Genomic DNA, 27,695 nt, shown 5'->3' on the forward strand with positions numbered 1-27,695 from the left:
GGAATCACTGGCGACAGGGATGGTTCCAGAGGATTAGAAAATAGCTAATGTAACACCCCTGTTTAAGAAGGTTGGAGACAGAAAACATGAAATTATAGGCTGATTAGCCTGACTTCGGTTGGTGGTAAGAATTTAGAGTCTATTATTAAGGGTGAGATTGGGGAGTACTTGGAAGTGCATGGTAAAATAAGACTGAGTCAGCACAGATTCATCAAAGGGAGGTCATGTCTGACAAATCTGTCAAAAATTCTTTGAGGAGGTAATGAGGAAGTCAGACAAAGGTGAACCAGTGGACATTATCTATTTGGATTTCCTGAAGGTCTTTGACAGGATGCCATTAAGGAGGCTACTAAATAAGGTAAGAGCCCATGGTGTTAGGGGCAAGGCATCGAGGATTGGCTGACTGACAGAAGCAGAGAGTGGGGATAAAGGGGTCCATTTTAGGATGTTAGCTGGTGACTAGTGGTGTTCCGCACGGGTCAGTGTTGGGACCACAACTATCCATGATATACATTAATGATCTGGAAGAAGGAACTGAGGGCATTCCTGCTAAGTTTGCAGATGATACAAAGATATGTAGAGGGACAAGTAGTGTTGAGGAACTGGGAGGCTGCAGAAGGACTTAGACAGATTAGGAGAGTGGGCAAAAAAAGTGGCAGATGGAATACAATGTGGAAAAGTGTGAGGTTATGCACTTTGGTTGGAAGAATAGACTATTTTCGAAATGGGAAAAGGCTTCAAAAACAGAGGAACTAAGGACTTAGGAGTTCTAGTTCAGGATGCTCTTAAGGTTAACATGCAGGTTCAGTTGGCAGTTAGGCAAATATATTCATGTTGAGAGGGCTAGAATACAAGATCAGGGATGTACTGTTGAGGCTATAAAAGGCTCTGGTCAGACCCACTTGGAATACTGTGAGTAGTTTTGGACCCCGTATTAAAGGAAGGTTGTGTTGGCCTTGGAGAGGTTCCAGAGGAGGTTCACAAGAATGATTCTCAGAATGAAGGACTTGTCATATGAAGAGCGGTCATGGACTCTGGGTCTGTACTTGATGGAGTTTAGAAGGATGAGGAGAGATCTCATCGAAACTTACAGAATACTGAGAGGCCTAGATAGAGTGGATGTGGAGAGGATATTTTCACTAGTAGGAAAAACTAAAACCCAAGGGCACAGCCTCAGACTGAAGGGATGATCCTTTAAAACAGAGATGAGGAGGAATTTCTTCAGCCAGAGGGTGGTAAATCTGTGGAACTCATTGCCGCAGAAGGCTGTGGAGGCCACGTATCTGGTTCTTGATTAAAATGGAGATCAGGAGTTATGGGGATGAGAAACATATCAGCCAAGATTGAATGGCGGAGCAGATCCGATGGGCCGAATGGCCTAATTCTGCTCCTATATCTTATGGTCTTCTCGCACTCAGGTAGTCCTGTGTTGTAGCTTCACCAGGTTGACACCTCATTTGTAGGAATGCCTGGTGTTGCTCTTGACATGCCTCCCTGCACTCTTCATTGAACCAGGGTTGATCTTCAGCATACCCTCTTACTGGCAATGGTGGAGGATGGGATATCCCAGATCATGATGTTACAGATTGCGTTTGAATATAATTCTACAGCTGCTAATGGCTGACAACGCCTCATGGTTGTCCAGTCTTGAATTGCTAGATCTATTTGAAATCTAAGCTATCAAGCATGGTTGTAGTGCCAAACAACGCGACACATTGTGAGGATGGGACTTCGTATCCATAGGGACTATACGGCGGTCAAAACTAATGATACTATCATGGATAGATACATCTGTGGCAGGCAGTTGGTGAAGATGAGGTCAAGTATGTTTTTCTCTCTTGTTGGGTCCCTACCACCTGCTGCAGACCCAGTGTAGTAGTTAGGACATGGCCAGCTTGGTCTGTACTGATGGCAGTGAACCACCTTTTGGTGATGGACATTGCTGTCTCCTACCCAGAGTACATCCTGCACCCTTGCCACCCTTAGTGCCTCTTCCAGGTAATGTTCAACATGAAAGAATCTTGATTTATCAGCTGAGAGGATGTGGTATGTGGCAATCAGCAGAAGACTTCCTTGCTCAAGTTTGACCCGATGATCATGGGGTCCAGAATCAATGTTGAGGACTCCCAGGGAAACTCCCTCCTGACAGCATACCACTGTGCCACCACCTCTGCAGGGTCTGTCATCCAGGTGGGATAGGATCTACCCAGGGATGGTGATGATGGTATCAGGGACATTATCTATAAGGTTTGATTCCATAAGTGTGACTATTTCAGTCTGTTGCTTGACTAATCTGTGGGGTAGCTCTCCCAATTTTGGCACAAGACCCCAGATGTTAGTACAGAGTACTTTGCAAGGTCACCGGGGGCTAAGTTTGCAGCTATTGTTTCCGGTGCCAAGTTCATCAGTCGCCTTTCACTCCTTTAGACCTTTGACTGGTTTGATACAACCGAGTGTCCATTTTGGAGGGTATTTAAGAGACATATATTGGCCATACCAGGTAAAGAGATCGCAAACTTCATTCCCCAAATGAGTGTAGTGAAGCCGATTAATTTTTATATCAGTTGACAATAGTTTCATGGTCATCATTAGGTTTTTAATTCTAGATTTTTATTGAATTCAAATTCCACCATCTGCCATGATAGGATTAAAGCTCGGGTCCCCACAGCATTACTCTGGGTCTCTGGATTACTAAGTCCATGACAAGACCATTATGTAACCCCCCCCGCCCCGGCATGTATGCTTGCATGCCTTAAGTGGAGAGTTGGCCACTTCCTGGCTGAAGCAGAAATCGCAGAAAACATAATTTCATAGAATTGTCCTTGTACATGAGATAACCCATGCTTAATGTGTTCACCTAGACTAGTCTTGATCAACTAAAGTTGACAGGCAGTTTTCAGAAAAAATGTTCTCCCTAATTGACTCAGGACTTTTCATCTTTTTTTTGTCGTTTTTCTCAGTGGATGGTATGGTTGCTGTGGGGACTGGATGCTGTTAATCATAAGGCTTATGGCATCAAGATTGTGTGGAGCAGGCTCCATGATCCAATGTCTTTTCCTGCTCACCATTTAAGAATCACAGAATTATAGAAACTTATAGCACAAAAGGAGGCCATTCTGCCTGCACTGGTTCTTTGAAAGTATCAGCCTTATGCTCAATTATATATCCCTGCTTTTTGTTCCGAACGAGGCAATTTCCTCATCTTCAAGTACCTGTCCAAATACATTATCAAATTATTTACTGACAGCATCTACTATCATTTCAGGTGGAGCAGTCCAGATCCCCACAACCCTCTGAGTGAAAAATGTTCTAATTTCCCCTTGGATCTCTTGACTATGATTTTGAATCTATGACCTAAACCTTTTGACCCACTTCACGGAAGGAGTGACTTTTCTTTGTTGACTCTGTTATAACCTCGCATCACCTTGAAAACGTCAATATACCATCAATTATTCTTCTGTCCAAAGAGAGCAATTTTCACCTTCCCAGCCTCTCCTGATAACTGAATTCCCTCATTCCTTGTAACCAACTGGTCAACCTCCTCTATACATTTCTAAGACCTTTACATCTTTCCAGAAGTTTGGTGCCAAGATTGTTCACAATACTACAGGTCTCTGAGGCAAAGAAGTTGAATTCTAAATCCTCAGCTACTTCGGGAACCTGCCTCGCTCTCGATTTGCCAAAACGTGATCCCGCCCATTGTAGGCGGGATTCACATCTCCATGTCGCGAGAGATTGCATCTCGCGAAGTGCTGTGAACCGGGTAGATCCCGGGAGCGGGGTCTCCTGGCTTTCAATGGACACGCTGGGCCGCGGCGAATTGCTTTTCAGGTGCAACGTGGCTGTTGGATAGCACCTGAAGAATTTTGAATTAATTAGAGAGAACCAACATGGATTTGTAAAGGGGAGGCCATGTCTAATAAACTGAACAGAAGTTTATTTATCTGCGGAAGTAACCCAAGTAATAGATAGCAAAATATTTATGGATGTTGCTTATGCAGATTTCCAGAAGACACTTGATAAGGCTCCACATAAGGAGACCATTTACTAAAATTAATGTTGGTGGAATTGGAGATGAATTATTGACCGGTTTGGAGATTGGTTATGCGATGGAAGACAGAGAGTAGTAGAGATAATCAATAACAAATTAGGGAAGTGACTAGTGGTGTCCCACAAGTAGCTATGCGGAATCTTGACTAGCACTTTATTTATTAATAACTTAAATAACATAATAGTGAGCCACAAATCCAAGTTTACTGATGACACAAAGATTGGTGTAATCGGAAGTGGTTGCAAAGGGGAGACTAAAATTACAAGTGACATTGATTGGTTAATTGACTGGACAAAAATGTGATAGATCGATTTCAATACAGGAAATGTGAAGTAAACCATTTTGGACTAAAAAAAAATCAGTCTGAAGTGTTTTCAAATGGTGAAAGGTTAAGAAAAGTGGCGGTACAAAAAGATTTAAGTCTCCATGCACAAACATCACTGAAAAGTAGTAGACAGTTATAAAAAATATGAATGGAATATTAACCATTTTAATTTGAAGGTTAGAATTAAAAGGACAGGGTGTTTTGCTACAATCATACAAAACAATACTCCACTGAACTCTTTTGGGTATTGAACTTTAGAAAGGATTCATTGCTCTTTTAAGGAGTGGAGTGCAATTTCCTCTCACCGGGATTAAATTATGAGGCGAGATTACGTAAAGTAAACTTGTACTTCCTGGTACATAGAAAGTTAAGGGATGATTTGAATGAGGCTTTTAGGATTTTGAAAGGAAGCAATATGGTTACGAATCCCCCCAAACGGTCAGAACCTACGTTGCATTAGATTCCCCTTCTACACCTTAGAATACGAACTTCCCAGGTGATTAGGGGGCGGATATTCCTCCCAATTGGAAGAAACCCCACTGAACATAAACCCTGGCCTGGGGGCAGGTCAGGGAAGCGGACCCTGACGGGAGTGGAGTGGAGAGAGAGTTATTGTATTGTGGAGTAGTAGTACAATAAACCTTGTTGTATTCTGGCTGTCTGGCTACATGTGTAGTCCTTGCCTTTGGTCAAAACAGGTAGATAGCGTTTTGATAGATAGGTCAATCACCTTTTATGTTGGTGGGGGAGTCTAGGTCAAGAGGGCATAACCTAAAAATGTGGAACTCTTTGACTAGATGCAAATGTTAGTCCAATTACTGTCACAATGTTAAATGTAAGGTGACTAGATATTTTCTAGCCATGAGTGTTAAGCAATCCAAAGCCATGGCAGGTGTGTGGAGTTAGAACACAGATCACTCGTGTTCTAACTGAATGGGAGAACAGGTTTGAAGGACTAAACAGCTTTCTCCTGTTCCTGTGTTCTTAGGCATTAAGCGAGATAACTAAAATGTTGATCAAAGAGACAGTTTTAAGTTGTGTCTTAAAAGTGAAGAGAATGGAAAGGTGTAGATGTTTAAATAAAGAATTCCTGAACTAGATCTTAGACAGCTGGAGGAGTGACAGCAAATAGTAGGGAATACGCAAGAGGCCAGGATTGAAGGAATGCAGATCTGTTAGAGGGGTGTAGGGATGGATTATATTACAGAGAAAGGGAGGTATGAGATCCTTGAAGCATTTGAAGATGAGGGGAATTTTAAATCTGAGGACCAGGAGCAAACACAGGTCAGCGAGCATAGAAAATATCTAGTCACCTTACATTTAACATTGTGACAGCATGATATGCAAACATGCAGATAATGATATACAGACAGGCAGCTAATGAACACAGAGAACAGGACATGACCAATGAGCAGGCAGGACACTCAGGGGTGGTATCCCACTATAAAAGGCACGAGGCACCAGCACTCCGCCTCTTTCCACTGATGAATATCTACAGAGTAAGTCAAGGTGTATGTACAGTATCACACCTCCAGCACGTGGTTAAGAGCTAGTCTGGTTCAGTCAGACAGAGTAACTACACTTAGATTAGCAGAGAGTCGAACTCAGAGAACTGTGCTAACTGTGCTACTGGTTCAATAAATCAGATTGAACTGACTTCAAGGTCTGGAGTATCTTTTGGTTAAAGCTGCATCCAGTTGCAGCCTGTGTTATCCCAGAGTACATAACATGACAGACATGACTTGCTGCAAATTACGATTCTGACTGCAGAGTTTTGGATGACAGCAAGTTTATAATAATAATCTTTATTAGTGTCGCAAATACGCTTACATTAACACTGCAATGAAATTACTGTGAAAATCCCCAGTCGCCTCACCATGGCGCCTGTTCGGGTACACAGAGGGAGAATTCAGAATGTCCAATTCACCTAACAAGCACGTCTTTTAGGACTTGTGACAGGAAACCGGAGCACCCGGAGGAAACGCACGCAGACACAGGGAGAGCGTGCAGACTCGGCACAGACAGTGACCCAAACCATGAATTGAACCCGGTACCCTGGCACTGTGAAGCAACAGTGCTAACCACTGTGATACCGTGCCGCCCTATGGAAGGAGGTAGAGCAGGAGAGTATTGGAATAGTTCCATAAATATGTGAATTAAATAGATCAATAAATAAAATAGACAAATAACTGGAATGATCAACATGATTTAGCATCAACACACGATGACTGATAATTGTACGATGTATTGATAGAAATATGATTAGGTGCTGCAGAGCTCTGAAGTGCAGAGGGATCTGGGTATCCTAGTGCATGAATCACAAAAGGCTGGTGTACAGGGCCAGCAAGTAATTAGGAAAGCGAATAGAATGTTATCATTTATTGCGAGGGAAATTTAATTCAAAAGTAGGGGAGTTTATTCCTCAGTTATACAGAGCACCAGTGATTAGGAGTACTGTGTAGATGCAGGAAGAATGTTCCTTTATTGTGGGGGTGTCCAGAACCAGGGCTGACAGTCTAAGGCTATGGGATAGACTGTGTAGGACAGAGATGAGGACAACATTCTTTACCCAGAGAGTGGTCAGCCTGTGGCATTTGCTACCACAGGAAGTAATTCAGGCCAAAACATTGCATGCTTTCAAGAAACAGGTAGATACAGCACACTGGGTGAAGGGGATCAAAGGATATGGGGGGAAGTTGGGATTAGGCTATTGAGTTGGATGATCAGCCATGATCATAATGAATGGCAGAGCAGGCTGGAATGGCCTCCTCCTAAGGTAAAGTTCTCCAGCTCATTTATGCCATCATAGCGAAGTGATAAGTTCCAAGCACAGAATTTATAAAGGAAAAAGGGAAACATTTGAAATTAGACATGTCAACTCTTCTGAATTATTTGTGAAATAAACAGCTGGTGGGTGTGGCAGCTTGAGACATACACTGGAGGTTTCCAGTAGTTACCAAAAGGGGTTTATTGATGAAAGGTAAAGGCAGTTATATACCAGGCTCAGAACTATATACAACAGCGGCGGGATTCTCTGTTCCTGAGACTAAGTGGGCTTCCACAACAGCAAAACTGGCGCCGCACCTGGACCAATTCAGCTACTGTTAAGGGGCGAGCACCATGTGGAACTCAATCGATTCCAATGAGAAACGGTGCCGGATTCGCCAGGTCCGAGATTGCCACTCAGGAAGCTGACAAGCTGCAGCCGCACATACACACTGCACTCTCCAGACACACCATCCCAGTCAAAAGGATGGCAGCGAGGAGAGCAGCGCCCTGTTTCATGGACACCGAGTTGGAGACCCCCCGAACGTGGTGGAGGAGGAGCAGTTGACCCTGTAGGCTGGCCCAGGAAGGAGGCGTCGCCGTTCGCCGTGCCTGGGCACAGGTGTCAGACGAGGTCAGCGTTTTGAGCAATACCGTCCAGACCGGCCAGCCGTGGTGGAAGAAACTGCACAAGCTCCTCAGGGCGGCCAGAGTGAGGAGGCAACACTGTGCCCCAGCACTAACACGCAATCCACACACCCATAACCCTACCCCCCCCAACCCTCCCCATCCGGAGGGCAACCAAACCCCCATCCTGCACCATATGCCGGCACCCATACCGGCCGCCATGGTTAGAGGCCCTGGCCACTGAGTCCACCTGCTACCCACCCCCTGGGCTGCATGCGTTGTCGGATGGTCTAACACTGCGCATTTCCTGTTTTTCCCCCCTCGCCAGGAGAAAGCTGCTCATAACCGCCGTGAGTGGGAGAAAACCTGCGGTCCCTCACTGTGGCAGAGCAGCAACCCTCATATCAATTTCACTCTCACCCCACAACTACCCTCACTCTCACCCCCACACCACCCTGAGCATCATCCTCACCCCCACACCACCTTGACCCCCAGCACCAACCACATCGCGTGGTCTAATCATGCGCCTTGTCTTGTATTTTGCAGGGCCTTCTGGTGATGGGGTGGGTCCATCCGGTGTCCGCTGCCCCCTGCCAGTGCCACAGCCGGAGCGCCCTCGCTCCCCCCCGTGAGGTGAGCAGCCCGGACGGCAGCCCTCAACCCAGACTCAAGACCCCGAGCTCGAGGATGACACGGATTTCTGTCACAGCTGTCTCCAACACCCTACACCATCCCACAGACACTCACCTCAGTTGGGCACTTTAGAGAAGAGGCACCGGGGACACTATCTGGTGCACACCACACAGCTGATCCGGTACAACAAGTGGAGGTAGGAACACCCACGGGGGTGGATGGTCGGGAGGGCAGGTCGTCCCCAGGAACTAGCTGCCGTCCAGATGGGTTTTGGGCTTCTGGAACGGATGGTCCCATCGATTGTGAAGATACAGTTGCAGAGCCAGGGACTACATGACGGGTTGCCGACGAGCATCCAGTATATGTAGGCGCAGGTGGAGAAGTCCAACCATGTGCAGATGCAGGAGGTGGTGCCAACCATGCATGCCACCCAGGCCAAAACCGCACGGGTGGCATCCGCGGTGGAGGCACTGGTGGTGAGGAATTGGACTATGGATCAGCATGTCCTACACCTGGGGAATTCTGTGCAGGCGCTTGCCGAGGCCCAGGACAGGGTTGCAGCCTCACGGGCAGCCATGCGCGAGAGCCATCTGGAAATTGCAGTGGCGCTTCTGAGCGTAGCCCAGTCACAGCTGGCCATGGCTGAGAACGCCGGCGGCATTGCCCAGGCACTGGCCAATGTGGCGCAGACACAGAGGGAGGAGGCCCAGTCCCAAAGGGAGATGGCGCAGTCACTGACCCATGTGATACAGACCCAGAAGGTGGTGGTATAGTCAATGACTGATGTGGCGCAGTCACGGATGGCGATGGCCCACTCCCTGTGCTCCATGGCCATGGGAATGCAGACCCTGATTGAGACGAGAGCGGGCCTCCAGGACTGGCAGCGGCAGGTGGCGTCGGAGCCTCAGGAGATATCTCTGCTCTCACCCCCGTCCCATTGAGTAGCTCAGGGGCCAGAGGGCACCCCGAGGGAGGAGGAGGGGATGAAACCCGTGCCGGTAACTTCTGCAAGGGAAGTGCCGGAACACTGCAGCACCTTGGACCCCTCCCCCCTCCTGTTGCTGGCATATCTGGTGGGCAGCGGGCAGAACAGGGCGGCACCATGGGCAGGAGTTGGACGATGCGGAGCACCAGAGCTCATCGCAGCGCAGGTTGTCATCATCCTCCATCCCATGGTCCAGACCGGTGTCACTGCCAACCCAGGGCCCGTACCCTGTAGTGCGGCAGGTACCACAAAGAGGGTTGCAGGCGGGGGTGGGGTGCGGGGAAGGGGGGGAGGGGGAGGATGCGGTGTCATGACTACAGTGGATAACCCCTATCGCCCTGGAACCTTCCAGTTGGAGGGGTGTCTCAAACATGTTAGGAATCGCTGCACGTTCATCGAGTAGAACCCCTTTCGGTTGGTGTAGAGCGGCCAGTCATCTGCAGGCGCTCATAGGGGGACATGCATCCTGTGACCACCCCCTAGGCCTGAGGCATCCCTGCCATGGCGGTGAACCCGGCTGCCCGGGCATCCTGGTGGGCTCGGTCCACATTGTAGTGGATTTTTTGAGTCGCCTGGGCATATCGGGCCTCTGTGACAGAACGGATGCACCTGAGCACCGAGATCTGTGAGATCCTGGAGGTGCCTGGAAGGACCCCGACACTTAAAGGTTCAGGGTGACCGTTACCTGGGTGTTATCCCTCATACCCACACAGTGCCAGGTGCTACATCATCTGAGAGATATGTCACATCGTCTCTCTGCTCACCGGAGTCTTCGACGGCATGCCTGGTCTGGTAGTTCCTCGAATGACAGGCGGTGACAGTACACACAAGGCCTCATGCGGTTCCTCCTTGGCACCTCCTCAGCCTATTGGGCAGCCAACTCTCCAACCTGGGAGGCTGCCACCTGCCCCTCAGCTGCCCGCTCCGCTGCTGCAGCTTCCTCCTCCTCCTCTAGCACCTCCAGTTCGTACAGACGCAGGGCATCCCGCGGGGCTGTGGTGACTAGCAGGAAGGCTGACATTACTGGTTCAATTCCAATATCCATTGTCCGCATGGGGTGAAAGGCCGACCTGTTTGCATGGTGCGTACTCCTGTGCCCAACAAGGTCCACAGGGCTACATGGTGGCCGGCACCATGGGGGGTCTCTGGCTCCTGTCCCTGATGCTAGGGGTACCGTTGGCTGCCACTACCCCTGCCTGGGCACTGCGGAGGACCCGGTGTATACCAGGTCGGGCCCGCTAATGATATGCAAATGGTGTTTATTGTATGTGTGTTCCAGAATGCATTGGCGCCGCTGTCGAGCTGACCGAGAATCGCGATTTGGCATCAATTCGGCGCCCGCCGGAATTTTGGCATCGGAACATATTCTCTGCTAAATCACCTTCCCCGATTTCGGCATCAGCCAATGGTAAATCCTGCCCAAGGTGACTTTTGGGAGAGGAAAAGTATGTTTTGCGAGAGTAAACATGAATGTGTGTAAAAAGGGGAAAAGCTCAGTGGAACTGTCAATCTGTCAATCTAATTGCATTGAACAGGGTTTTAGTAATGAGTGTTTCTTTAAATCAATGAAATCTGCACTCAAAACTTAGAACTTTGTTTTATTTAATCTTGCCCTGGCCACTGAGGTCAGCCCAAGGTGGTTACTGGATGAGATGGCATAAAGGGTGTAAGGGCAAAGGGTTGTGGATGGGGGTTCAGGGTGTCGAGAGTTGGCATAGGGACTATAAAGGACCATGGGGTGTGAGTAGAGAAGCATAGGTTGACATTGAGTGTATAGGGAGCCATGGTGCTGAGTACAGTATTAAAACAGGCCCTTCGGCCCAACTTGTCCATGCTGCCCAGTTTTTACCACTTAGTCCCAATTGCCTGCATTTGGCCCATATCCCTCTATACCCAGCTTTCCCATATAACTGTGGGGGGGGGGGTGTCATCATCTGGGGTGGGCTCTGTGCCCAAATAAGGAGGTGTGGTCAGTACCACTGGGAAGCTGGATTGTTTCATCATCAGGGGGTGGCCCTAATAAGGGGGTGGGGTGTCGTGCTTCATCAGGCTGTGGATCTGTGTCACCATCAGCTCCACCAGGTTATAAGGCGTCGGGTGGTCACCGCTCCTCCAGAAGACAGGGCCAAGCCGGCAACAGCCAATGGAGACGGAGCCTGTGACCAGGGGCGGAGTCAATGCCGGGTGAAAGATCAGCAGGTGGTTCAAGGAGTGTGTACGTATTTAAAGGAGTTCAGGACGAGTGTCAGTGTTTACAGGGGGTTCAGGGAGTGTGTCAGTGTTTACAGGGGGTTCAGGGAGTGTGTCAGTGTTTACAGGGGGTTCAGGGAGTGTGTCAGTGTTTACAGGGAGTTCAGGGAGTGTCAGTGTTTACAGGGGTTCAGGGAGTGTCAGTGTTTACAGGGGGTTCAGGGAGTGTGCCAGTGTTTACAGGGGGTTTAGGGAGTGTGTCAGTGTTTACAGGGAGTTCAGGGAGTGTCAGTGTTTACAGGGGTTCAGGGATTGTCAGTGTTTACAGGGGGTTCAGGGAGTGTGCCAGTGTTTACAGGGGGTTCAGGGAGTGTGTCAGTGTTTACAGGGGGTTCAGGGAGTGTGTCAGTGTTTACAGGGGGTTCAGGGAGTGTGTCAGTGTTTACAGGGGGTTCAGGGAGTGTGTCAGTGTTTACAGGGGGTTCAGGGAGTGTGTCAGTGTTTACAGGGGGTTCAGGGAGTGTGTCAGTGTTTACAGGGGGTTCAGGCAGTGTGTCAGTGTTTACAGGGAATTCAGGGAGTGTGTCAGTGTTTACAGGGAATTCAGGGAGTGTGTCAGTGTTTACAGGGGGTTCAGGGTGTGTGTCAGTGTTTACAGGGGTTCAGGGAGTGTCAGTGTTTACAGGGGGTTCAGGGAGTGTCAGTGTTTACAGGGGGTCAGGAGTGTCAGTGTTTACAGGGAGTTCAGGGAGTGTGTCAGTGTTTACAGGGGGTACAGGGAGTGTCAGTGTTTACTGGGGGTTCAGGGAGTGTCAGTGTTTACAGGGGTTCAGGGAGTGTCAGTGTTTACAGGGGGTTTAGGGAGTGTCAGTGTTTACAGGGGGTTCAGGGAGTGTGTCAGTGTTTACGGGGAATTCAGGGAGTGTGTCAGTGTTCACAGGGAGTTCAGGGAGTGTGTCAGTGTTTACAGGGGGTTCAGGGAGTGTCAGTGTTTACAGGGGGTGAGGTACCCTCAATAATGACGCTTAGAGATTAAACTGTAAAGAAGGGTTTATTAGACTAATAACTATGCTACAGCTATGGACGAGAGCTGACTGCTATACAGACCATGAGGCAGACCTTTATGTATGGCTCCCAGATGGGCGGAGCCAGAGGCGGAGTCCCCAGGGTTCCAAGCCTGGTCTAAAAGGGAACATCACCTTACATGATGATAAGGCAGTAACCGTTCATCACATTCACCCCCTGTTTAAAAAGGAGTCCGGCGGGGGTGAAGTGCCATCATAGGTCCATCCGTCTCGGTGGCTGGATCGTCCTCCCCGACCTCCTCAATTCGGGTGGTGGTGCGGCGGGCACGGACGTCCCGGTTGAGGGCACATCCGGGAGCACAGCGGTCGGAGCTTCGGTCCGGGTCGGGGCAGAGGAACTAGGCAGGGCCGGGTGTAGCGGAGCCGGCGCCGGCGGGGTGTGTAAAGGGGGGGGCGCAAGGTAGGAGCTCACCAACGGGTGGTAGGGCCGGAAGGGGGTGTGTTGTAGGGGGCGACGGGTCCTGCAGGGGAGCGGCGCGGGAAGGGGCGTCTGTGGTGGGGGATCCAGCGGGTGCCAGATCCCGGAGGGAAACCGTATCTTGCCTGCCGTCGGGGTACTCCACGTAGGTGTAACGAGGGTTGGCGTGGAGCAGTCGGACCTTTTCAACTAGGGGGTCCGTTTTATGGCTCCTCGCGTGCCTCCAGAGAAGAACAGGAGCCATCAGCCAAGGTGGAAGTGAGACCCCGGAGGTAGACTTCCTGGGGAAGAGAAACAATCGGTCGTGAGGGGTCTCATTCGTGGCCGTGCAGAGGAGTGACCTAATGGAGTGTAGGGCATCGGGTAGGACCTCCTGCCAGCGGGTGGTTGGGAGATTTCTCGACCGCAGGGCCAGGACAGCCTTCCACACTGTCGCGTTCTCCCTCTCCACCTGCCCGTTTCCCCGTGGGTTATAGCTGGTCGTTCTGCTCGAGGCGATGCCTTTGCTGAGCAGATACTGACGCAGTTCATCACTCATGAACGATGTACCCCGGTCGCTGTGGATATAAGCAGGGAAACCGAACAGGATGAAGATGCTGTGCAGTGCCTTAATCACCGTGGCTGAGATCATGTCGGTGCAGGGAATGGCGAATGGGAAACGGGAGAACTCATCGATCACGGTGAGGAAATAGGCATAACGGTTGGTGGACGGGAGGGGCCCCTTGAAGTCCACGCTCAGTCGCTCAAAGGGGCCCGAGGCCTTCACGAGCCGAGCCTTGTCTGGCCGATAGAAGTGCGGTTTGCACTCCGCACAGACCTGGCAGGCCCTGACCATGGCCTTGACCTCCTTGGTTGAGTAAGGTAGGTTGCGGGAATTGATGAAATGGACGAGCCGGGTAACCCCCGGGTGGCAGAGGTCATTGTGGATGGCTTGCAGGTGGTCCTCCTGCGTGTTGGCGCATGTGCCGTGGGACAGGGCATCTGGGGGCTCGTTGAGCTCCCCTGGAGGATACTTGATATCGTACGAGTAGGTGGAGAGTTCGATCCTCCACCTCAAAATTTTATCGTTTTTTATTTTGCCCCGTTGCGTATTATCGAACATATAGGCGACCGACCGTTGGTTGGTGACGAGGGTAAACCTCCTACCGGCGAGGTAGTGTCTCCAGCACCACACAGCCTCCACAATGGCTTGTGCCTCCTTTTCGACTGCAGAGTGTCGAATCTCGGAGGCGGTGAGGGTTCGGGAGAAGAACGCTACTGGTCGTCCTCCTTGATTGAGGGTAGCAGCCAGGGCGATGTCTGATGCATCGCTCTCTACCTGAAAAGGGATGGTTTCGTCCACCGCGTGCATGGCGGCTTTGTCCGCATACTTGGGGACCCACTGGACGTAATAGGAGAAAAGCCCCAAGCACCGTTTGAGGGCCTTGAGGCTGCGGGGGAGAGGGAGTTCCTTAAGGGGGCGCATGCGGTTGGGGTCGGGACCTAGGACCCCGTCTTCCACGACATGGCCGAGGATGGCCAGCCGGGTGGTGTGGAAAACGCATTTGCCCTCGTTATAGGTCAGGTTAAGGGCTCGGGCGGTCTGGAGGAGCTTTTTGAGGTTAGCGTCATGGTCCTGCTGATCATGGCCGCAGATGGTGACATTGTCCAAGTACGGGTATGTAGCCCGCAAACCGTACTGGTCCACCATTTGGTCCATCGCCCTTTGAAAGACGGAGACCCCATTTGTGACACCAAAGGGGACCCTGAGGAAGTGGAAGAGCCGGCCGGCTGCTTCGAAGGCAGTATAGGGGCGGTCTTTTGGTCGGATGGGGAGCTGGTGGTAGGCAGATTTGAGGTCGACCGTGGAAAAGACTCGGTATTGGGCGATCCCATTTACCATTTCCGCGATGCGAGTAAGGGGGTACGCATCAAGCTGCATGAATCGGTTTATGGTCTGGCTATAATCCACGACCATCCGTTTCTTCTCCCCGGACCGGACTACCACCACTTGCGCTCTCCAAGGGCTGTTGCCAGCCTCGATGACCCCCTCTCCCAGTAAACACTGGACCTCTGACTTGATAAAAGCCATATCTTGGGCACAGTAGCGCCGGCTCCTGGTGGCGACGGGTTTACAGTCGGGAGTGAGGTTCGCGAATAGCGAGGGGGGTGCGACTTTCAGTGTCGTAAGGCAGCACACCGTGAGGGGGGGCAAGGGTCCGCCGAACTTCAGTGTCAGGCTTCGGTGGCTGCACTGGAAATCCAGTCCGAGCAGCAGGGGGGCACAGAGGTGAGGGAGGATATAAAATTTGAAACGGGTGTATTTGGCACCCTGGATCGAGAGATCCGCAATACAGTACCCCGTGATTTGTACCGAGTGGGACCCAGATGCGAGTGCTATGGTTTGGGATGCGGGATGGGTGCGTAGGGAGCAGCGCCTTACAGTTTCAGGGTGGATAAAGCTCTCCGTGCTCCCGGAGTCGAAGAGGCATGCAGTGTCGTGCCCGTTGACCTGAACCTGCATCATGGAGTTCTGCAGGTGTTTTGGCCGAGTTTGATCGAGGGTGATCGCACACAGTCGCAGGTAATCGGAGTCGTCAGCCGAGTCGGACTCGTAAAATGGCCGCTGCCGTCGGTCGCACGTGTCGGGTCGAGAAGATGGTCGCCGACCAGATGGCCGCTCCCATGATTCGCACGAGGCTGATGACGAGTCAGAAGAGGGTGTGTCGGGTCGGTGCGCAGCAGCATTGCGAGGCCTGCGGGCCTGAGAGCCTGATTTTCGGGCCGGCTGTTCTTTGTTTTTCTGGCCCCTGGGTCTGGCCAGGCAGACCCTCGCAAAGTGCCGTTTCTTCCCGCAGTCGCTGCAGATCGCGGTGCGGGCTGGGCAGTGTGGGCTGCCGGATGTAGGTCGAGCGGATTCCGGACACGAAAGCATCCCTGATGTGCAGGTTCATATGGACTTCCCCTGTCACATCCTGATGGTCACAGTCCCTGGCAAGCGCAGTGAGTTTCTCAACAAACTCGTCTAGCGATTTCCCCCGAGCGCTGCCGGCAGGAAGAGAGCAGATGCCGGGCGTGCACCTCATTGACGGGTTTGACAAACCGCTTGCGGAGCAACTCAATCGCTTCCTCATAAGTCGTCGCCTTTTCGAGCGTGGTGGAGATTCTGTGACACAACCGGGCGTGGAGTAGACGCAGCTTGCGTGGCCCCAGGATGGGAGTCTCTGCGGAGTCCAGGTAGGCCTCGAAGCACCGTAGCCAGTATTTAAAAATTTCCTTTGCCTCCGGCGTTCATGCTTCCAGATTGAGCTTCTCTGGTTTTAGGCCTGCGTCCATCCTGAATCTAGTTTAGTCTAATAAATTGAGGTACCCTCAATAATGACACTTAGAGATTCAACTGTAAAGAAGGCTTTATTAGACTAATAACTATGCTACAGCTATGGACGAGAGCTGACTGCTATACAGACCATGAGGCAGGCCTTTATGAATGGCTCTCAGATGGGCGGAGCCAGAGGCGGAGTCCCCAGGGTTCAAGCCCGGTCTTAAAGGGGACATCACCTTACATGATGATAAGGCAGTAACCGTTCATCACAAGGGGTTCAGGGCATGTGTCAGTGTTTACAGAGGGTTCAGGGAGTGTGTCGGTGTTTACAGTGGGGGTTCAGGGAGTGTGTCAATGTTTACAGGGGGTTCAGGGAGTGTGTCGGTGTTTACAGGGGGTTCAGGGAGTGTGTCAGTATTTACAGAGTGTTCAGGGAGTGGGTCAGTGTTTACAGGGGGAGTTCAGGGAGTGTGTCACTGTTTACAGGGGGTTCAGCGAGTGTGTCGGTGTTTACAGGGGGGGTTCAGGGAGTGTGTCAGTATTTACAGGGGGTTCAGGGAGTGGGTCAGTGTTTACAGAGGGTTCAGGGAGTGTCAGTGTTTACAGGGGGGGTTCAGGGAGTGTGTCAGTATTTACAGGGGGTTCAGGGAGTGTGTCGGTGTTTACAGGGGGTTCAGGGAGTGTCAGTGTTTACCGGGGGGGGGGGGTTCAGGGAGTGTGTCAGTGTTTACAAGGGGTACAGGGAGTGTACCAGTGTTTACAGGAGGTTCAGGGAGTTTGTCAGTGTTTACAGAGGGTTCAGGGAGTGTGTCAGTGTTTACAGGGGGTTCAGGGAGTGTCAGTGTTTACAGGGGGGGTTCAGGGAGTGTGTCAGTGTTTACAAGGGGTACAGGGAGTGTGTCAGTGTTTACAGGAGGTTCAGGGAGTGTGTCAGTGTATACAGGGGGTTCAGGGAGTGTCAGTGTTTACAGGGGGTTCAGGGAGTGTGTCAGTGTTTACAGGGGGTTCAGGGAGTGTGTCAGTGTTTACAGGGGGAGTTCAGGGAGTGTGTCAGTGTTTACAGGGGGGGTTCAGGGAGTGTGTCAGTGTTTACAGGGGGAGTTCAGGGAGTGTGTCAGTGCTTACAGGGGGTTCAGGGAGTGTGTCAGTGTTTACAGGGGGTTCAGGGTGTGTGTCAGTGTTTGCAGGGGGAGTTCAGGGAGTGTGTCGGTGTTTACAGGGGGCTCAGGGAGTGTGTCAGTGTTTACAGGGGGTGCAGGGAGTGTGTCAGTGTTCACAGGGGGTTCAGGGAGTGTGTCAGTGTTTACAGGGGGAGTTCAGGGAGTGCGTCGGTGTTTACAGGAGGCTCGGAGTGTGTCGGTGTTTACAGGGGGCTCGGAGTGTGTCGGTGTTTACAGGGGGTTCAGGGAGTGTGTCAGTGTTTACAGGGGTTTCAGGGAGTGTGTCAGTGTACAGGGGGCTCAGGGAGTGCGTCAGTGTTTACAGGGGGTTCAGGGAGTGTGTCAGTGTTTACAGGGGGAGTTCAGGGAGTGTGTCAGTGTTTACAGGGGGTTCAGGGAGTGTGTCAGTGTTTACAGGGGGTTCAGGGTGTGTGTCAGTGTTTACAGGGAGTTCAGGGAGTGTGTCGGTGTTTACAGGGGGCTCAGGGAGTGTGTCAGTGTTTACAGGGGGTTCAGGGAGTGTGTCAGTGTTTACAGGGAGTTCAGGGAGTGTGTCGGTGTTTACAGGGGGCTCAGGGAGTGTGTCAGTGTTTACAGGGGGTTCAGGGAGTGTGTCAGTGTTTACAGGGGGAGTTCAGGGAGTGTGTCAGTGTTTACAGGGGGTTCAGGGAGTGTGTCAGTGTTTACAGGGGGTTCAGGGTGTGTGTCAGTGTTTGCAGGGGGAGTTCAGGGAGTGTGTCAGTGTTCACAGGGGGTTCAGGGAGTGTGTCAGTGTTTACAGGGGGAGTTCAGGGAGTGTGTCGGTGTTTACAGGGGGTTCAGGGAGTGTGTCAGTGTTTACAGGGGGTTCAGGGGGTGTGTCAGTGTACAGGGGGCTCAGGGAGTGTGTCAGTGTTTACAGGGGGAGTTCAGGGAGTGTGTCAGTGTTTACAGGACGGGTTTAGGGAGTGTGTCAATGTTTACAAGGAAGCATTGTGAACTGTGAGGAAGTTGGTGATAGACTTCAAGATGACAAGGACAGGCTAATGGAATGGGTGAACACATTGTAAATGAAATTTAATGCAAACAAGCATGAAGTGTTATATTTTTGAAAGAGGAATGAGGTGAAACAAAGAGGAATGAGGTGAAACAATGTGACGATTCAGGCCCACTAGATGCAAGGCACAGCATTAGGGTCACTGCACTGGACAGAGCAAGAATAGGAGGTCTTTTAGCCAGTTTGGAGGAATTTTGGACTTATGTACATCATCTTTGGCTGTGCTCAGTACCCCCTTCCCCTCTGTCCCAGCTCTTATCTAACCAATTATAGTGCTTGGCTGCCTTGAGCGACAGCTGTGCCATCCAATTACATACTGACATGGTAGACTTGCGTCAAGTGGCAGATCCAATCTCAATGGGTTTGCCTTTCAATCAATGACCTGCAGTCACAATAAGTGGAATAGTGGCTGTGGCCTTGGGACCCCTCAATCAATATAAAAGCAATTATAGACTGTATTACGATGCCAATTGTTCATTACTATGGGGTGAACCACTGACTTCACTTTCCGACCCTCACGCTTAGGAACATCCTAACTGTCGACTGCTGCAGAATTAATTTGTGTTCCTTGTACAAATGTGTGTCTAATGTTATGTAATAAACTACTTGTTACTAACTGCCCCCCTAATTTGTGAAGCAGTTTGATTCAGGAGCAATCTATTATCCTATTTTCAGGACACAATTTTTCTCCAGATCTGTCTCGTAACTGCTTACAATTATTATTTCAGATTTCTGTCCTGTAATAGCTATTCTATTAATAATGCAGATTGGGATATCAGGAGTGTCAAGTGTTGTTAATTTTGTAATACATCGGGGGGACGGGACTGTGGCGAGGTGGTTAGCACTGCTACCTGACGGCGTTGAGGTCCTGGGTTCAATCTTGGCCCCGGGTCACTGTCCGTGTGGAGTTTGCACATTCTTCCCGTGTCTCCGTGGGTCTCACACCGACAACCCAAAGATATGCAGGATAGGTGGATTGGCCATATTAATTGGAAGAAATAAAGAATTGGGTACTTTAAATTTAAACATTTTTTGCAACATATCAAGTATGTTCAATTTGACTTAACAACCTGTCTCATAATTATTCTGGAAGTGCAGTATTTGCTTAGAAAAGTGTAATTTTACACTATTCTGTTGATGTAGTTACTGTTTTTTTTGTTTCTCCTGCTTTCACTGAAGAAGAGTAGCACAGTTGATGGGAAGGAACTGGTTGATTTAGCTGCTTTTGCTCTGTCAAGGTTTGTTTAGGTTTAGTGAGAATACAGAACCCTTCAACTCATAAATAGCTTTGACTATCAAAAGCTACACTATCAGGAGCAGCAAAATAATTACATTTGTTGCTCGTACTATTGAGTAAATTGGACCGATATTCTGTGGAATTTTGAGGAATGAACTCATTAAAACATATAAAATTCTTAACTTTACAGGTTAGATGCTGAGCGGATGTTGCCCTTGTCTCGAGAGTCTAGAACTATCTGTAAAAAGCTTCAAAATAGGGTTGACCAGTTCAGAATAGAATGGAAAGAATTTGTAACCACAGGCTGCAGATGCTGTTTATATGAAATCTCTAGTTTTAATTCTCTTTGGGATTGGCCTATCTGCATTTAGAGATTTCTTTTAAACACCTTGTACTTAATAGTCAATGATGAATATAGCTTCTAAAACTAAAATTAAAATTCAATCATTGCAATCTTGTTAGTAAGCATAATTATTGCTGAATTGGCACTAATAGGGTGATGCACGATCACTGACCACGAAAGCGAGGTTGTAGTCCAACTGAAGGCTTTAATAAGCTAGATGTTTCCCCCAGCAGCTCAGGTGCAGAATGAAGGCTGCTGGGGCGGCACGGGCTCTTATACCCCACCTAGCAGGGCGGAGCTACCATACAGCTTGACCAATAGGAAGCATACAATTTCTACCAATGGTGTTCCAGCATTACCAGGTACTGTAATACCTCTACTACCACATAGGGTTGTCTTCATATTTCAGCCATGTTTGAAATAGTACAGTTGTTCTTTTAAAGAGTTAAAATCAGTGGAAAAGTAGGGGCCATACTCATGCTATATTTTGAAATGGCAAACTTCACCTTGTCAGCATTAGTAATGCTATCAAATCGAAACTGTATAAATTGAGACCATATCAGCAAAATAGTGTGCCCTTTTGTGACATTCCTCAGTGTATTGTTTGATTAACTGAGGGAAGAGGATGCATGTTTTAAATCCAGTTCGATTTACATTTAGTTGCACTTCCAATACAGCAGTGGCAGCAGACTGGATAAATTGGGAGATTAACTATTTCCAGGTTTTCTGATTGTCAGCAGACCTTTGGAAGTTAAAGAAGTTTGAATTTATCTATTCCTTAGTTGCATGTCTTATTATTATTGACTGCAATTTTCCCCTGTCTTCTCCTTGCGCATTTTTCATATTCAGTAATTGCCAGAGAGCTTAAGGCTAATGCTAGAAATGCTCTGACCTATTTAAGGTGCCTGGCTATTATTTGGAGTCCTTATCTGTTAATATCCAATGAACGTTTTAATATCCAGTGAACGCATGAAAAGCTGGGTGGGTTTACTGCGGGGGGGTGACTTTATTTAATCAAATGCAAAGTCCTGCGGTTGGATGCAGAAAGCCTTTTGAAGTGTACTGTATACCACATACGCATTTGCCACCTTGACGATGTCTATGCCTCCCGATCAGAAGGAAATATCTTCACCCCCGAGAATGGGACTGTCATAATATACACCAGTATATCATGGTGCAGACACACACACACTGATGGACACACAGCAAGGCCAATCAACACACATAACACCGCAGCCAATCACCAGTTAGAGCACACTCACTATAAAGACAGGGCATCCTTTTCTCCTCCGTAGCTGGACACACCTCCTCCTTGCTTTGCCATGCGGTCTGAAATCCTTTGTCTGTGAACTCACCAGAATGAGACTGGCCTATCTCTACATTACAGTAACTAATATCTCTAAAGTAACTATTTTATATCACATTCGTCACAGAGATCCCTGTCACTCTGCATCCCCCTGACTCTGACTCAGTCCAGCCCGCTCCTGAACCGGCGGCTCCTGACCCACCCTTGAGGCGGTCAACCAGAATTCGTCGCCCACCTCAGAGGCTTAATTTATGAACTTTGTGAACTTTGCGGACTTATAGACTTTCTGAATTGTTTCGTTGCTTTGTTTGATCATTTACCTGGTTTGTATATAGTGTTCATCTCGTTATTCTTGTTGCATACTGTTTCTCTGCACCAGGCACCTTCCCATGTAAATAGCTTAGTTCTCATGTACATAGTCCCGTAAATATGTCTTTCGCACCCCACACGTAGTTAGGAACATTCTCACCATACACCATTTATTGACACACATATGCATTCTTTTATAAAAGGGGGGATGTCATAATATACACCAGTATATCATGGTGCAGACATACACTGATGGACACACAGTGGGACCAATCAACACACACAACACCGCAGCCAATCACCAGTTAGAGCACACACATTATAAAGACAGGGGGCATCAGAGTTTCCGCTCATTCGAGCTGCAGCTTCTTAGTAGGACAGAGCTCATAGCCTGCAGCACAGACATTCACCATGTGCTGAGTGCATAGACTGGTTAGGACAAGGCATAGGTCTTTAGTTCAATCTAATATCGTGTTAACCCACAGTGAAAGTATGTTAAACAGTTTCTGACTTAATAAAATAGTGTTGCACTATTTTTAGTGTTGGTGGCCTGTATGTGTTCCACGGATCCAGAGCGCCCAACACAACAGGGACATGTTTCCATTTCATTTTTGCTTCATTATGTAAAATGGCATTCCTCATTTTGTAATTTTTTTTTGTGTTTATTGGGCTGGATTCTCTGTTTGGGACACTATGTTATCCCGCCGGAGGTGAATTGCACCCGGTTTACCATCCTCCTGGGAGCGTAAACCGGCAAGCAATTCAGTGTTCCACGCCAGTGATTCCTGAGGGAATCTCGGTATCAGGCCATCATTTTCAGTGGGCGGCTCTGTAGCGAGGTCCCACGGTCAGTCACCGCTCCCCCACCCCACACCGCACGGCAGGCCCTCACCCCCGGATTGCCTAGGTGCCCATCCAACCCCCAAGTATGGGGGGGGGGTGACCCGAACTGTACCCAGCCAGGAACCCTGTCATAGGGCCACATTGGTAGAGTGTCATAGAATTTACAGTGCAGAAGGAGGCCATTCGGCCCATCGAGTCTGCAGTTACCCAAGGTCCACACCCCCACCCTATCCCCATAATCCAGTAACCCCACCAAACACTAAGGGCAATTTTGGACACTAAGTGCAATTTATCATGGCCAATCCACCTAACCTGCACATCTTTGGACTGTGGGAGGAAACCGGAGCACCCGGAGGAAACCCACGCACACACGGGGAGAACGTGCAGACTCCACACAGACAGTAACCTAAGCCGGGAATCGAACCTGGGACCCTGGAGCTGTGAAGCAATTGTGCTATCCACAATGATACCGTGCTGCCCTACATGTGGTAGAGACCACATGTGATCCGTGACCACGTGAATCCCGGCCCTGGGGACCGGAGAATCACAGAGGGCCAATGCATGGATCGCCGGGCTCACTAAATGGATGCAAATGGTGCGCCTTGCATTAAGACCCATTTGCATTTATTTAATGCTGCTGCAGGAGCACAGATGTGGATCTCTATTCCAGCATCTGGGGGGGTGGTGTCAGAGCACTGCTTTCGGATCAGCATCCGGCAATGCCAGGCACCAATCCCGACTTCGCGATTCTCCACCACATGCTGGACCCCGATACCGGCGAAGGATCCAGTCCATTATCTCTCCAAAGATGTTAAGTACGCTTTCTTGATTTACATTTGTTCTTCACAGAAGTTTTTGTGAACTATGAACAATGATTTAATTAGCAGTCAGTTTATCTTCTTGTTCGGAAAGATGCAGGGCACTGGAGGAGGAGGTGCAGAGGCGATTCACCAGAATGTTGCCTGGGAAAGAACATTTAAGTTATGGTTGGATAGGCTTGGGTAGTTTTCTCTGGAGCAAAGAAGACTGAGGGACCACCTGATTGAGGTGTACAAGATTATGAGGGGCATGGACAGGGTGGATAGGGAGCAGCTGTTCCCCTTAGTTGAAGGGTCAGTTACGAGGGGACACAAGTTCATGTTAAGAGGCAGGATATTTAGGGGGGATAAGAGGAAAACTCTTTTTACCCAGAGGGTGGTGGCAGTCTGGAATGCACTTCCTGGAGTGTGGTTGAGTTGATCCTCACGCAGGAAATGATGCTAAGTGTGGCCTCGGGGGAGGGGGGGAGGGGCGTTCACCCCGGGGACGAGATAACAACAAAGTGCCGTTAGATGGCAGGGTCTTTCCTGGCATTTGCTAATCCCGCCCAGAATGGACTCTGATCTTTTAAAAAATTAAATCGCGCCCATTGTGTTTTTTTGTTCGCTCTTTGTTGAATGTTCATGCTAGTGTCCAGTGTTGTACTTCCCACCCACTCTGTGAGACATGCCTGAACTTGAAGGCTCATCCCTTCAGGGTTGGAATGGGGATCACTGAAATATTGTAGGTGAACTCAAAGCTCTGTCAGGAGCTTGCCAGCCAACACCTTGAGATTGACCGTGGACTGAACTGACACTGTCCTTTAAGCTCCTCATTTCCTTTGCATGACTGTTTCCATGCCCCCTACCATACACAGATTGCCCTTCCCTCGTCCACGCCTCCCTGCTCCAACCCCACTCCTCCCCACCACTGACTTACCCTCGCTGGTCCTCAGCCTCCATGCAAGCTCTGTGCCACAGCATTCAACAAGGACAATCACTGACCACAAAGCATACTGTATACAATCTTTAAATGAATGGGAGCCAGGTGCCCAAGATTCTCATGCATTGCTGACTTCATCTTGAAGCTGGGATGCCACTCTTAAAAGTTTTACACAAATGGGTATTAATGGCCTATAAATGCATTACAAGTGGGAAGCTGCTACAGGGCAGCATGAGGTCCAACGCATCACAAACACGTCACAAAGTATTCTCTGCATTTCAATCCCTTGTGGTGAATTTGAAATTTCATATCCTGCCTAATTCAGCCAACCCCACTCACCATTACCAGCTCTTGTAGGTTTTTTAAAACAACCCCCCCCCCCCCCCCCCCCCCCCGCCCCCCGCAATATGTTTCCTATGTTTCCTACTAATGATGCACTATCGGGTGGCATTATTAGGTTCATATCATATGAGGCTTCAATTAATGCTACAGGAAAGCCCAAATGTGCCGACACAAACTGAAGACTTCCCACTTCACTGCTTCTTTCCCCTGTTTTTTCTGTACCTAGACTCCGATGTGAAAAAGGAACACTTGTGAGCCTCTGTCTTTCCTCTTCCAACTCGCTCCTTGCATCTTCTGGTGATAAAACTTTCTTGTAAATGCTGCAGTGACCTTCACTTGAAATGCAAAAACGTCTTGATCTCAAGCTCACTGAAATTCAACTCATCTTCTATCACAGTTGGATTGGCAGAGCTCTGCTGCTTAGGTTGCGAACAAATCTCTGACCATCATTAAGCTCATGCGGCAGAGTCGATAAAACCTACTCAAGCCAATTGATTACCTCAAACCTGCAAAGACAGGATATGAATACACATCAAACTCCCTGTACTGTGAAGTACAAATGTACACCAATGCTGCTGACATAGTGGAAGATGTTAAATGATCCTTCCCCTCCCTTACCTCACTGACAATGGAGATCACATGACCATTTTGCATTGAGCATCAAGACATCCCTTAGATCCAGAGGCTCAATGGAACAGAAAGCGCTACAGTGCGGGGCCCCGTCCAATGGAGGGGTCCCATACTGAGGGATGGCAGGTGTGGGAGCACCAGCCAGGGCCTGGTAGCTCTAAATTTGTTGACTGGCTCATTCTTGATGATCCAATACAGAACAACAATGCAGGACAACATCCGGCTCTGATTGGTGGACTTGCCTTTTGAGTGGGGAAACAGTTTGCTAGATGTTCCGAGGTGGTGGAGACTTAAAGCAGTTCAGATGGATCTTCTGAATTGGAGTGAAGTTTCTGAACTTTCATTGAGTGAAGCAGCAGCCAGGTTTCTGAGATTCAGCCCAGTGGGCAGCATGAGCCAAAAGTGAGGTTGTCGATCTAACATCGGGTTGCCTGCCTGCGAAGCCTTGAGCCAGCACGGCCAATGGGTGTCAAGGAGAGTGGCGGGTTGAGTTGACCAGAGCAGTCAGGGCTGAGAGTGAGAGCGCTGGGTGATAACTAGACTCGTGAGGGCGAGAAAGCAGAGGCTAGGCCACATAGCAAGCAGCAGCAATGCAGCCAGCCAGGAGCACATATGGTCCTCGAGACTCAGCCACCCGAGCGAGCTGTGTGAGCAGTCGGGAGCTGAGAGGGCCAGGCAGGCACCGGCGATGTGGTTTTTAGGGAGAAGCAGAGCAATTCGACCAGAGTCCAGGGCTGGGCAGCAACTCTATCAGCAAGGGCGAGAGCAGAGGCCAGATAGCCAGCAGGGGACACACAAATGAGAACGCAGGGCCCCCAAAAGTGCAAGTCTGCCTCTGCTCAGATGCCTCTCAGTTTTGAATATTAAGATAGATGCTCGTGTAGACACCCAATGTATCTTGATACACCATTCCCATTCCACATCCTCCCACACTTGCAATGCAGCAGCACCAATATCAACCCCCACCAACACCGAGCAGCATAATTGATCTGTGAGCATTACATTTCTCTGCATTTTCTCTAAAGGAAAACTGACCTCGCAACAGAGATTCTCTTACACTTGCCCTTCTCCCCTCTCATTTAAACTCACAATTATCATGCCTTTTGTCCACCATTCTGTTCCTTTTTTGCCTCCCTCCCTTCCCTCCTCCCAGTCTGCGCCTAATTACCCTCGAACCCTCATCGATGCAAATATTACACTTAGGCTTGCAGTTCTCCATGGTACGTTTTGGTGGCATGGCGGGCATTTAATCAGGCGGGGGAGTGGCAGGTAGGGATCCCACTGCGTTCCCACCTCCACTCCAAATAAGTTCATGGAGGGAAGGCCTGTGGACACCCTTCTCGCCACTGTTACCCGTTGAGGCTTAAGTGGACAATTAATGCCCACTGCTGGTGGTAATAACCGCCACTCGCCACTGCTGGTATTAACTTAATAGTGGGCTGGGGGCTTGCCACGAGGAGAGCACAACAAGCTCCCAGGGGGATTCCCTCATTCAAGGGCACTCAGTGCCTAACTGAGAGACCCAGCATTAGGAATGCGGGGGCCCCACTGCGAGCCACCATGCAACCAATCCTTCCCTCCCCAATGACCACCGCTCCATGAGTTCCATCACCCACCTCTAGCCTGGAATCTTCAATACCAGAGAAAGCCCACCACTGGCCTGTCAAGTGCCTGAGTGACACTTAATTCAGCAGGACTTCCTTCGAAGAGGCAGCATGCGGCAATGACCAGCTCTACGGCTAGCGGACAAGACTCTTGTCACCTCCATTAAATACAACCTCCATGTGCATTGCCGCAGGCCTTTAGCTAATGTATTTAAGGTAGAGATATATTGGTGGAAGTTTTAATCGTTCAATATTGGTACATATTTCTCTCTCATGAGAAAATTAGTGATGGTTGCTAAGAACAGCTGTACAAAAAAGATTAAAGATGATTCCCAGAGAACCCAAACCTATTAACAATCTCTTGACTTGCTTCGTAATACTGGTGTTGTCACATGGATATGTAGTCTATCTATGCAGCATTTATGCAAATAATAATTTATTAAATTATTCATGTCTCACATAAAAGCAAAAATAGCAATGTGTGCCGATAACTTCAGAACAGGAAATCTACATTAGTTTTAGTCAATTAAATGCAGGATTTATTCCACAATGAGTCAAAAGATCTTTATTATTATGACTCCTTTGTCTCAAAATGCAAATGCATACTGCAAATCAATCAAATTCAGCAGAAATAGACAGGTGGTCTTCTTCCCACCACTACCCCTATCCCTGTCTGCAATTTTACATGGGGTGGCTGAGACCTTATGCAACTGAAGCCTCTAAATGGTCAATTATTGGTCACTTCCCACCTGACCTCAATTTTA

The 27,695-nt window shown here is 49.2% G+C and overlaps 1 protein-coding gene and 1 long non-coding RNA gene across 5 annotated transcripts in view; one reads left to right on the forward strand and one right to left on the reverse strand.

Annotated features, from left to right (window-relative positions):
• Positions 1 to 27,695, reverse strand: part of dlgap2a (discs, large (Drosophila) homolog-associated protein 2a) — a 1,100,531-nt gene that overhangs the window by 634,601 nt on the left and 438,235 nt on the right. The window lies entirely within an intron of this gene.
• LOC140411642 (uncharacterized) overlaps positions 11,500 to 27,695 on the forward strand; it is a 95,820-nt gene continuing 79,624 nt past the window's right edge. For both annotated transcript variants that reach the window (XR_011940918.1, XR_011940917.1), the window contains exon 1: positions 11,500 to 11,602. This is a non-coding gene — a long non-coding RNA (uncharacterized lncRNA). The remainder of the gene's footprint in view (positions 11,603 to 27,695) is intronic.

This window comes from Scyliorhinus torazame, chromosome 4 (assembly GCF_047496885.1).
Source record: "Scyliorhinus torazame isolate Kashiwa2021f chromosome 4, sScyTor2.1, whole genome shotgun sequence".
Lineage (NCBI taxonomy): Eukaryota > Metazoa > Chordata > Chondrichthyes > Carcharhiniformes > Scyliorhinidae > Scyliorhinus > Scyliorhinus torazame.